We start from the raw sequence: 12,801 nt of genomic DNA, 5'->3' as shown, positions 1-12,801 counted from the left end.
AATGAAACAGTTAATTCAGAGACCATGGTCCAGAACTTAAAGAAGGGTAACTTTGAAGGTATGAGGCGTGAATTGGCTAGGATAGATTGGCGAATGATACTGAAGGGGTTGACTGTGGGTGGGCAATGGCAGACATTTAGAGACCGCATGGATGAACTATTGTACATTCCTGTCTGGCGTAAAAATAAAAAAGGGAAGGTGGCTCAACCGTGGCTATCAAGGGAAATCAGGGATAGCATTAAAGCCAAGGAAGTGGCATACAAATTGGCCAGAAATAACAGCGAACCCGGGGACTGGGAGAAATTTAGAACTCAGCAGAGGAGGACAAAGGGTTTGATTAGGGCAGGGAAAATAGAGTACGAGAAGAAGCTTGCAGGGAACATTAAGACGGATTGCAAAAGTTTCTATAGATATGTAAAGAGAAAAAGGTTAGTAAAGACAAACGTAGGTCCCCTGCAGTCAGAATCAGGGGAAGTCATAACAGGGAACAAAGAAATGGCGGACCAATTGAACAAGTACTTTGGTTCAGTATTCACTGAGGAGGACACAAACAACCTTCCGGATATAAAAGGGGTCGGATGGTCTAGTAAGGAGCAGGAACTGAGGGAAATCCTTATTAGTCGGGAAATTGTGTTGGGGAAATTGATGGGATTGAAGGCTGATAAATCCCCAGGGCCTGATGGACTGCATCCCAGAGTACTTAAGGAGGTGGCCTTGGAAATAGCGGATGCATTGACAGTCATTTTCCAACATTCCATTGACTCTGGATCAGTTCCTATGGAGTGGAGGGTAGCCAATGTAACCCCACTTTTTAAAAAAGGAGGGAGAGAGAAAACAGGGAATTATAGACCGGTCAGCCTGACATCGGTAGTGGGTAAAATGATGGAATCAGTTATTAAGGATGTCATAGCAGTGCATTTGGAAAGAGGTAATATGATAGGTCCAAGTCAGCATGGATTTGTGAAAGGGAAATCATGCTTGACAAATCTTCTGGAATTTTTTGAGGATGTTTCCAGTAGAGTGGACAAGGGAGAACCAGTTGATGTGGTATATTTGGACTTTCAGAAGGCTTTCGACAAGGTCCCACACAAGAGATTAATGTGCAAAGTTAAAGCACATGGGATTGGGGGTAGTGTGCTGACATGGATTGAGAACTGGTTGGCAGACAGGAAGCAAAGAGTAGGAGTAAATGGGGACTTTTCAGAATGGCAGGCAGTGACTAGTGGGGTACCGCAAGGTTCTGTGCTGGGGCCCCAGCTGTTTACACTGTACATTAATGATTTAGACGAGGGGATTAAATGTAGTATCTCCAAATTTGCGGATGACACTAAGTTGGGTGGCAGTGTGAGCTGCGAGGAGGATGCTATGAGGCTGCAGAGCGACTTGGATAGGTTAGGTGAGTGGGCAAATGCATGGCAGATGAAGTATAATGTGGATAAATGTGAGGTTATCCACTTTGGTGGTAAAAACAGAGAGACAGACTATTATCTGAATGGTGACAGATTAGGAAAAGGGGAGGTACAAAGAGACCTGGGTGTCATGGTACATCAGTCATTGAAGGTTGGCATGCAGGTACAGCAGGCAGTTAAGAAAGCAAATGGCATGTTGGCCTTCATAGCGAGGGGATTTGAGTACAGGGGCAGGGAGGTGTTGCTACAGTTGTACAGGGCCTTGGTGAGGCCACACCTGGAGTATTGTGTGCAGTTTTGGTCTCCTAACCTGAGGAAGGACATTCTTGCTATTGAGGGAGTGCAGCGAAGGTTCACCAGACTGATTCCCGGGATGGCGGGACTGACCTATCAAGAAAGACTGGATCAACTGGGCTTGTATTCACTGGAGTTCAGAAGAATGAGAGGGGACCTCATAGAAACATTTAAAATTCTGACGGGGTTAGACAGGTTAGATGCAGGAAGAATGTTCCCAATGTTGGGGAAGTCCAGAACCAGGGGACACAGTCTAAGGATAAGGGGTAAGCCATTTAGGACCGAGATGAGGAGGAATTTCTTCACCCAGAGAGTGGTGAACCTGTGGAATTCTCTACCACAGAAAGTTGTTGAGGCCAATTCACTAAATATATTCAAAAAGGAGTTAGATGAAGTCCTTACTACTAGGGGAATCAAGGGGTATGGTGAGAAAGCAGGAATGGGGTACTGAAGTTGCATGTTCAGCCATGAACTCATTGAATGGCGGTGCAGGCTAGAAGGGCCGAATGGCCTACTCCTGCACCTAGTTTCTATGTTTCTATGTTTCTATGCACTCCCTCAATAGCAAGAACGTCCTTCCTCAGATTAGGAGACCAAAACTGAACACAATATTTCAGGTGAGGTCTCACCAAGGCCCTGTACAATTGCTGTAAGACCTCCCTGCTCCTATACTCAAATCCCCTAGCTATGAAGGCCAACATACCATTTGCCTTCTTCACCGCCTGCTGTACCTGCATGCCAACTTTCAATGACACCCAGGTCTCGTTGCACCTCCCCTTTTCCTAATCTGTCGCCATTCAGATAATATTCAGACTTTGTGTTTTTGCCCCCAAAATGGATAACCTCACATTTATTCATATTATACTGCATCTGCCATGCATTTGCCCACTCACCTAACCTGTCCAAGTCACCCTGCAGCCTCTTAGTGTCCTCCTCACAGCTCACACCACCATCCAGTTTAGTGTCATCTGCAAACTTGGAGATATTACACTCAAATCCTTCATCTAAATCGTTAATGTATATTGTAAAGAGCTGGGGTCCCAGCACTGAGCCCTGCAGCACTCCACTAGTCACTGCCTGCTATTCTGAAAAGGACCCGTTTATCCTGACTCTGCTTCCTGCCTGCAAACTAGTTCTCTATCCACGTCAGTACATGACCCCCAATACCATGCGCTTTGATTTTGCACACCAATCTCTTGTGCGGGATCTTGTCAAAAGCCTTTTGAAAGGCCCAGTTGATCCAGTCTCTCCTCATATGTCAGTCCTGCCATCCTGGGAATCAGTCTGGTGAACCTTTGCTGCACTCCCTCAATAGCAAGAACGTTTTTCCTTAGATTAGGAGACCAAAACTGACACAATATTCCAGGTGAGGCCTCACCAAGGCCGTGTACAACTGCAGTAAGACCTCCCTGCTCCTATACTCAAATCCCCTAGCTATGAAGGCCTTCTTCACCGCCTGCTGTACCTGTATGCCAACTTTCAATGACTGATGAAACATGACACCCAGGTCTCGTTGCACCTCCCCTTTTCCTAATCTGTCGCCATTCAGATAATATTCAGACTTCGTGTTTTTGCCCCCAAAATGGATAACCTCACATTTATTCATATTATACTGCATCTGCCATGCATTTGCCCACTCACCTAACCTGTCCAAGTCACCCTGCAGCCTCTTAGCGTCCTCCTCACAGCTCACACCACCACCCAGTTTCGTGTCATCTGCAAACTTGGGAGATATTACACTCAATTCCTTCATCTAAATTGTTAATGTATATTGTAAAGAGCTGGGGTCCCAGCACTGAGCCCTGCGGCACTCCACTAGTCACTGCCTGCTATTCTGAAAAGGACCCGTTTATCCTGACTCTGCTTCCTGCCTGCAAACTAGTTCTCTATCCACGTCAGTACATGACCCCCAATACCATGCGCTTTGATTTTGCACACCAATCTCTTGTGCGGGACCTTGTCAAAAGCCTTTAGAAAGGTCCAGTTATCCAGTCTCTCCTCATATGTCAGTCCTGCCATCCTGGGAATCAGTCTGGTGAACCTTTGCTGCACTCCCTCAATAGCAAGAACGTTTTTCCTCAGATTAGGAGACCAAAACTGACACAATATTCCAGGTGAGGCCTCACCAAGGCCGTGTACAACTGCAGTAAGACCTCCCTGCTCCTATACTCAAATCACCTAGCTATGAAGGCCTTCTTCACCGTCTGCTGTACCTGTATGCCAACTTTCAATGACTGATGAAACATGACACCCAGGTCTCGTTGCAACTCGACAATGCGACAAAGCATTGATCCAGCCGGTCAATGAAGTCATCCCAATCTTCCCCGACACAATATCGCTCGATGTAGTCAACAGTGGCCATAGCTGCATGTTAGTATCCTATCCATGTCGCCAGTTGTTACATATGCTTATCACTATAATAAATCACACGTGGCCCATTGCTGGAAGTGATCACTGTGTTTAATGTAAACTCCAACCATGAAACCTGCAGGGGGGGCCTGCTTTATATTGGGAGGCAGCACAAGGTGCAATAATGTGTGCCTCCCGGGCTTTCTCCATCTGTTGGTTATTACATGTAATTACACAGTACAGAGCATGGCTGCAAATACATCACAGATTCCGTCTTTAAACTTGCTGATCTGAAACATTCTGAGAATAACCTTGTTACCACAGAATGAGATCAGACTGAGTGAGGCCACAGTACTGCAATCAAGCCATCTGTAACTAAAGGAGACCAGCAAGACAGGACACGTCAACGACCTTTGCACAATGCATATTGTGTTGCTGATCACCTCTGCCAAATTTGCGAACCCCTCTCAGATATTGATTCAGTGACCTCAAGTCTGATAAGGAGTAACGACGTTAACAGCTGACAATAGCCAGTGGGCTCAGAACACAATGGAAGAATGCCAACTCAAATAACCCCTCCCATATACCGGAGAAAGGAGGGCACACCCCTTTGCAGCACCCAGAGTGATTTACAGAGAAGAACAAAAGACAAGGACCAAAAAGACATCATCACCGCAGTCGGAAGGAGGTGGCTTAGTCAGTCCTCTCACGTCTGAGGATACAGCGTGGTCAGAAGAGGGGTGTGACTTGGTCGGTCGGCCCAAAAACCTACAATCAACACGAATTGACCATCCATGGGTGATCGTACGTTTATCCTATCCGCAACATATGTTAGTGGTGAGGCGCATTGTATTGCAATAGATTTAGTTTTGACATTATATTGTAATCCTTGAGCTCTGACGTCTCAATAACGTTGAGTTAATTCAGAATCCGCATTTGTGTCAATGGCTCACTTATAATTCTCAGGTCAGAATCTAAAACCTGTGATGTCCCGAAGGGGCCTTTCAGATATTGGTGCCCGGACACGGACCCGAGGCATGTGGAAGTAATGGCACCTTCGAACACGAAAGGGAAAACTATGGATGAATTAGTCACTAAGTGTGTGGGAGGGAAACTGCCCTTGAAGGAGGATTGGATCCAGGTCATTATAGACGGCAATGATCCGGTATATGAGGCAGAACAGTAGACGACAAAATGGATTCCCTGGTATTCTGCTCTGATAGCTCCAGGTGACCACTGGTCTTAATAGACCTGGAGAGGCACAAGGTGGCCGTCGGGATAGCAGCTCCCTAGGAAGCGCTCCTGCTAAACAGCTCCTCAGCAACTTTTCACCCTCAACCGCCCCTCTTCCCCTGTCTAAACTTCCCCAAGCCCTAGCCCTAGCCCAAATAGACCCTAATAGGGGGTCTTAAACACTGAAGTCCCCACTCGAATCGCAAAAGTTCGGGCATACCTCAATGTTACGTATGCAATAAAGGTGTAAACTATTGTGTTCCTAATACAGATGAGACTGCACACAGGGAGGTTAAAGTAACAAGTAACAGTGACCTCAGTCTTTATTAAGACACTCCGGAGTGAGGAACAGGCCTTAGAGGCCGGCTTATATACAGTGCTCCCAAGGGATGCTGGGATCCCTTGGGAATTCAGGGGATGAGCTCCCTGGTGGCGGAACATGGCAGTGCATGCTTTACAGACACACAATATCATTCCCCCCCCAAATTCAAAGTGAAAACTATTTACAAGGTGAGGGGGTCGGGAGCCTTACTTTCCCTGGTGGACCGCCTCGGTACAAATGTCTGTTTTGGTGTGTTGGCTCTGCCCTCGCTGGGCTGGCGTGTTGTTGGCCCTGCAGGGCTGCTGGGTGAGCCTGGCCTTGCTGGGCTGTTGGGTGTGATGAGTTCAATTTCCTGGTCCGGGGTGGTGTTGTTGATCGTTTGGGTGTGTGTTGTGGGCTTGAAAAAGGTGGTGTCTGCTGTGGGTTTTTCAGGGCAGTCTGTGAACCGCAGCCCCGTTTGGTCCAGGTGCTTTCTGCAAATGTGTCCATTGTCTAGTTTTACTACAAACACCCTACTCCCTTCTTTAGCTATCACCATGCCTGCGATCTACTTGGGACCCTGTCCATAGTTTAGCACATACACAGGGTCATTCAGATCAATTTCCCATGACACAGTGGCGCGACCATCGTTTACATTTTGTTGCTGCTGCCTGCTCTCTACCTGATCATGCAGGTTAGGGTGAACCAGCGAGTATCTGGTTTTAAGTGTCCTTTTCATGAGTAGCTCAGCCGGGTGCACCCATGTGAGAGACTGGGGTCGCTTGCGGTAGCTGAGTAGTACTCGGGACAGGCGGGTTTGGAGTGAGCCTTCTGTGACTCATTTAAGGCTCTGTTTGATGGTTTGTACTGCCTGCTCTGCCTTCCCATTGGAGGCTGGTTTAAACGGGTCCGAGGTGACATGTTTGATCCCATTGCGGGTCATGAATTCTTTAAATTCGGCACTGGTGAAACATGGCCCGTTGTCACTGACCAGTATGTCAGGCAGGCCATGGGTGGCAAACTTGGCCCTCAGGCTTTCAATGGTGGCGGTGGCGGTGCTTCCCGACATTATTTCACATTCAATCCATTTTGAAAAAGCATCCACCACCAGGAACATTTTACCAAGAAACGGGCCCGCATAGTCGACTTGGATCCTCGACCATGGTCTGGAGGGTCAGGACCACAAACTTAGTGGTGCCTCTCTGGGCGCATTGCTCAACTGAGCACACACGCTGCATTGTCGTACACAGGACGCTAAGTCAGAGTCGATACCGGGCCACCACACGTGGGATCTGGCTATCGCTTTCATCATTACTATACCCGGGTATGTGCTGTGGAGATCTGAGATGAACGTCTCCCTGCCCTTTTTGGGTAACACTACACGGTTACCCCACAACAGGCAGTCTGCCTGAATGGACAGCTCGTCCTTTCGCCGCTGGAACGGCTTGATTAGCACTTGCATTTCAACGGGGATGCTGGCCCAGCTCCCATGCAGTACACAGTTTTTTACAAGGGACAGCAGAGGATCTTGGCTGGTCCAAGTCCTAATCTGGTGGGCCGTGACAGGTAATTTATCATTTTCAAACGCTTCCATGACCATCAACAAGTCTGCGGGCTGCGCCACCATCTATGTTTCTATCGAGAAAGCAGGAATGGGGTACTGAAGTTGAATGTTCAGCCATGAACTCATTGAATGGCGGTGCAGGCTAGAAGGGCCGAATGGCCTACTCCTGCACCTATTTTCTAAGTTTGCAGGCTGCGCCATTTCCACCCCCGTGGTGGGCAATGATAGCCGACTGAGAGCATTCGCACAGTTCTCGGTGCCTAGCCTGTGGCGGATGGTATAGTTATACGCTGATAGCGCGAGTGCGGGCTGAGGCATTAGTATTTATCCCCTTGTTTTCAGCGAACAGGGATGTGAGGGGCTTATGATCGGTTTCCAGCTCAAATTTGAGGCCAAACAGGTACTGATACATTTTCTTTACCCCGAACACACACGCTAATGCCTCTTTTGCTCAAGGTCCTGGAGGCATAGGCGACAGGTTGCAACTTCCCCGCAACGTTGGCTTGTTGTAATACACACCCGACTCCGTACGACGATACATCACATGCTAGCACAAGTCTTTTACATGGATTATACAATACAAGCAGCTTGTTGGAGCATTAAATGTTTCTGGCTTTCTCAAAAGCAATTTGTTTTTTTCCCATTTATCCAGTTCTCACCTTTCTGCAATAACACATGTAGGGGCTCTAAGAGGGTGCTTAACCCTGGTAGGAAGTTACGAAAATAGTTGAGGAGTCCCAGGAACGACCGCAGCTCCGTGAAGTTCTGTGGCCTGGGCACCTTCCTGATAGCCTCTGTCTTGGCATCTGTGGGCCGAATGCCGTCCATCGCGATCTTTCTCCCCAAAAACTCCACTTCTGTTGCCATGAAGATGCATTTCAACCTCTTCAGCCGCAGCCCTACGCGATCCAGTCGATTTATGTGCTCAAGTCCCTGGAGTAGGACTTGAACCCACAACCTTCTGATTCAGGCAAGTGTGCTACCCACTGAGCCACAGCTGACAGAACAAAATGGAAACCTGATTATTGACAAGCCATCTTCTGTTCCATACTGATTCCACATTGAATGTAAGTCTAAGGATAATGGGTAAGCCATTTAGGACCGAGATGGGGAGAAACTTCTTCACCCAGAGAGTGGTGAACCTGTGGAATTCTCTACCACAGAAAGTTGTTGAGGCCAATTCACTAAATATATTCAAAAAGGAGTTAGATGTAGTCCTTACTACTAGGAGGATCAAGGGGTATGGTGAGAAAGCAGAAATGGGATACTGAAGTTGCATGTTCATCCATGAACTCATTGAATTGCTGTGCAGGCTCGAAGGGCCGAATGGCCTACTCCTGCACCTATTTTCTATGTTTCTATGTTTCTATGGAGGACCTCCTCCAGGTTTTGTAGGTGCTCGACGGTGTCCCGATCTGTGACCAATATGTTGTCCTGAAAAACCACTGAGCATGGTACCGACTTGAGTAGGCTCGCCATGTTTCTCTGGAAGATCGCTGCAGCTGACCGAATTCCAAACAGGCATCTGTTGTAGATGAACAGTCCCTTGTGCGTGTTGATGCAGGTGAGGCCCTCCAGCTCCTGCGTCATGTAGGCTGAAGTCAGGTCGAGCTTGGTGAACATCTTGCCTCCTGCCAGCGTCTGTCTTAGGTAGCGGGTATTGGTCCTGTAGCAAGAAACAATTAATAATTACTTTATAATCACCACAAATCCTGACCATTCCATCGCTTTTGAGTACTGGAACAATTGGGCTAGCCCACTCGCTGAATTCCACTGGGGAGATGATGCCCTCGCGTTGCAGCCTGTCCAGCTCGGTTTCCACTCTCTCCCTCATCATGTGAGGTACCGCTCGCACCTTGTGGTGAATGGATCGTGCCTCTGGGACCAAGTGGATCCGTACCTTCGCCCCGGAAAAGTTTCCAATGCCTGACTCAAAAAGGGAAGGAAATTTGTTGAGAACCTGGGTACATCGACATGTGATAGCACTCGGATGTCATCGCAGTTCCAGCAGAGCTTGCCCAGCCAGCTCCTTCCAAGCAGTGTGGGGCCATCGCCCAGGACAATCCAGAGTGGCAGTTCGTTCACCATGCCCTCGTAGATGACCTTGACCATGGCGCTGCCCAGGACAGTGATGAGCTCTTTCCTGTACGTTCTCAGTTTCGTGTGGATGGGGATCAGGGTTGATCTGAGTGCCTGGTTGCACCACAGTCTCTCAAACATCTTTTACTCATGATGGATTGGCTAGCGCCAGTGTTCAGTTCCATGGCTACAGGTAAGCCATTCAATTTTACATTTAGCAATATAGGTGGACATTTTGTCGAAAATGTGTGCACCCCGTATGCTTCAGCATCTGCCTCCTCTCTCTAAGGCTCGAAATTGCTTTGATCCACCATGGACCGATCTTCCTCTGCCACCTGGTGGTTAGCAGGTATTTCAGAGCTTGCAGCTCGTCTGCAAGCTCGTTGGCGGTGCCCCATTGTTCCACAGCTCTTGCAAACATACCCTTTGAAGCGGCATGAATAGGCTGAACAGCCTCCACAACACCAACAAGGTATGAAATGCATTGCATTCATCCTTTGTTGCTGACTCTGAGTCATCTGGGTCACTTGAAGCCTGCTGGCAGTTGCAGACTCGTGGTTTCTGCCCTGTACATTTCTGCTTGCAAACACAGTTCCAGTTATTTTATGAACATTGCTAGCACTTGTGTGCTGAGAGATTTGTTTGGTGTTATCACTGGTGGACATATTCGCCTGTGTTATCGTAATGGCCTTACTGAGGGTCGATGTCTCTACATTCATAAGTTTTCGTAGGATGGTCTCGTGGCCAATGCCCAGTACAAAAAAGTCTCTGAGCATCTGCTCCAGGTAGCCATCAAACTCACATTGTCCTGCAAGTCGCCCTAGCTCGGCGACGTAGCTCGCCAATTCCTAGCCTTCAGATCGCTGGCACGTGTAGAACCGATACCTCGCCATCAGCACGCTCTCCCTCAGGTTAAGATGCTCCAGAAACAATGTACACAGCTCCTCATATGACTTATCTGTGGGTTTCACTGGAGCCAGAAGATTCTTCATGAGGCTATAGGTCGGTGCCCCGCAGACTGTGAGGAGGACCGCTCTCCTTTTTGCAGCGCTTCCTTCTCTGTCCAGCTCGTTGGCTACAAAGTACTGGTCTAGCCGTTCGACATAGGCTTCCCAGTCCTCACCCGCCGCGAACTTCTCCAGGATGCCCACAGTTTGCTGCATCTTTGCGTTGGATTCGTGTGCTCGTCACCAGTTATTGTGTTCCTAACACAGATGAGACTGCACAGAGGAAGGTTAAAGTAACAGTGACCTCAGTCTTTATTAAGACACTCCAGAGTGAGGAACAGGCCTTAGTGGCCGGCTTATATACAGTGCTCCCAAGAGATGCTGGGATCCCTTGGGACTTCAGGGGATGCGCTCCCTGGTGGCAGAACATGGGAGTGTATGCTTTACACATAAACAACATAAACTGACTACTATTTAAGTGAACAATGTACAATCTTGTTTCTGCTTTATTATGGCCCAAGTGCCTGACTCACCAAAAGGCTGGCCTTTTATACCTGAGCAGCACCATGTGTGTGCTGCTCAGTGGCCTCCAACAATGACACCATCTGGTGGCTACAAACAGCATGTACATACATGACAATACCCTCCTCTGAGATCTTATCACAATCTTTTACAGGTTGAGATGGTCCAGTGCTTTACACTCCCGGGTTGACCATCTCAGTTCGATTCCGACCTTGGGTGAATGTGCGGAGTCTGTTGTGGCTGGTGGCTGGATGGCTGACTTGTTGGGGGTGGCAGTGGCCATGTCAGGAATTGCAAGTCCATTTTTATTGAACAAATCCTGATGGGAATTCCGGGTTCACTGATGGCCCTTGAGTCCACTGAAGGCTGCTGGTAGGTTGGTTGGTTGTCGACGGTTTCTTCGTCCGACTGTTCTGGCTTCGTCTGTGTGCCTCAGCTTTGTCTGATCCATGTGTTTCCTGCAAGTTTGCCCATTCTTGAGCTTCATAACAAATACTCTGTTGCCCTCCTTGGCCATGACTGTACCAGCGATCCATTTGGGACCCTGACCATAATTCAGGATCATTTGCAGAAATCTCGCGTGACACAGTTGTGCGATCGTGGTACCCTTGTTGACTCTGTCTTCTGCATTCAACATGATTACTTAAATCCGGGTGTACAAGAGATAACTTGGTCTTAAAACCTCTTTTCATCATGAGTTCAGCAGACGAGACCCATGTGAGTGTGTGGGGTCTTGTCCTGTAACTCAGCAGTATGCAGGACAAGCGGGTCTGCAGTGACCCTTGGGTTACTCTCCTCATGCTTTGCTTGATAATTTGCACTGCTTGCCCATTGGACGCAGGCTTGAATGGTGCTGACCTTATATGTTTTATGCCGTTAAGTTTTACAAACTCCTGAAATGGTGAAGCACGACCCATTGTGGCTCACCACTGTCAGGCAGACCATGTGTTGCGAAATTGACATTGAGATTCTCTATGGTTGCCATGGACGTTCTGGATTACATGATTATGCATTCTATCCACTTCGAATAAGCATCCACCATCACTAAAAACATCATGCCCAGGAAGGGACGTGCAAAATCTACATGGATCCTGGACCAAGGTTTGGATGGCCATAACCACAGACTCAGCGGCGATTCCACTGGTGCTTTGCTGAGCTGCACACAGGTGTTGCGCTGATGCATGCATGCTTCCAGCTCAGAATCAATTCCTGGCCACCACACATGGGACCTGGCGATGGCCTTCATCATCACTATACCAGGATGTGTGCTTTGTAACTCACGCACAAACTTTTCTCTTCCTTTCTTAGGCATTACCACTCGATTGCCCCACAATATGCAATAGACAGTTCGTTCTTGCGACGAATGTACGGTTTGGCCTCCTCGCACATTTCCTTGGTTATGGCAGACCAATTCCCTTTGAGGATGCAACCCTTTACCACTGATAATATCGGGTCCTGGCTGGTCCAGGTCTTAACTTGTTGAGCTGTGACAGGGATACCTTCACTCTCAAAAGCATTCATGATTAACATTAAATCTGCCGGTTATGGCATTTTCACCTCCAGTGTGAGCAACGGCAACCGGCTCAAAGCATCGGCACAATTCTCTGTGCCCGGTCTGTGGCGAATGACATAATCATAGGCAGATAATGTCAGCGCCCACCTTTGGATGCAGGATGAAGCATTGTTATTGATACCTTTGCTCTCGGAAAACAACAAAATGAGCGGCTTGTGATCGGTCTCTAATTCAGACCGATCAGGTATTGATGCATCTTTTTAACACCGTACACACACGCTAAAGCTTTTTTTTCTACCATACTGTAGGCTCTTTCTGCTTTAGACAAACTTTTGGATGCATACGCCACAGGTTGAAGTTTCCCCGACTCATTGGCTTGTTGTGACACGCAATCAATTCCATATGACGATGCATCACAGGCCAAAACTAAACATTTACATGGGTCATAATGTACCAGCAGCTTGTTCGAACAAAGCAAATTGGTGGCTTTCTCGAAAGCTCTGTCTTGCAATGTGCCCCACACCCAGTTGTTGCCTTTTCTCAATAGCATGTGCAGTGGTTCAAGTAAGGTGCTCAATTTAGGTAGGAAG

This window comes from Pristiophorus japonicus, chromosome 9 (assembly GCF_044704955.1).
Source record: "Pristiophorus japonicus isolate sPriJap1 chromosome 9, sPriJap1.hap1, whole genome shotgun sequence".
In the NCBI taxonomy this organism is placed as follows: domain Eukaryota; kingdom Metazoa; phylum Chordata; class Chondrichthyes; family Pristiophoridae; genus Pristiophorus; species Pristiophorus japonicus.
This window is presented reverse-complemented; position numbering follows the sequence as displayed.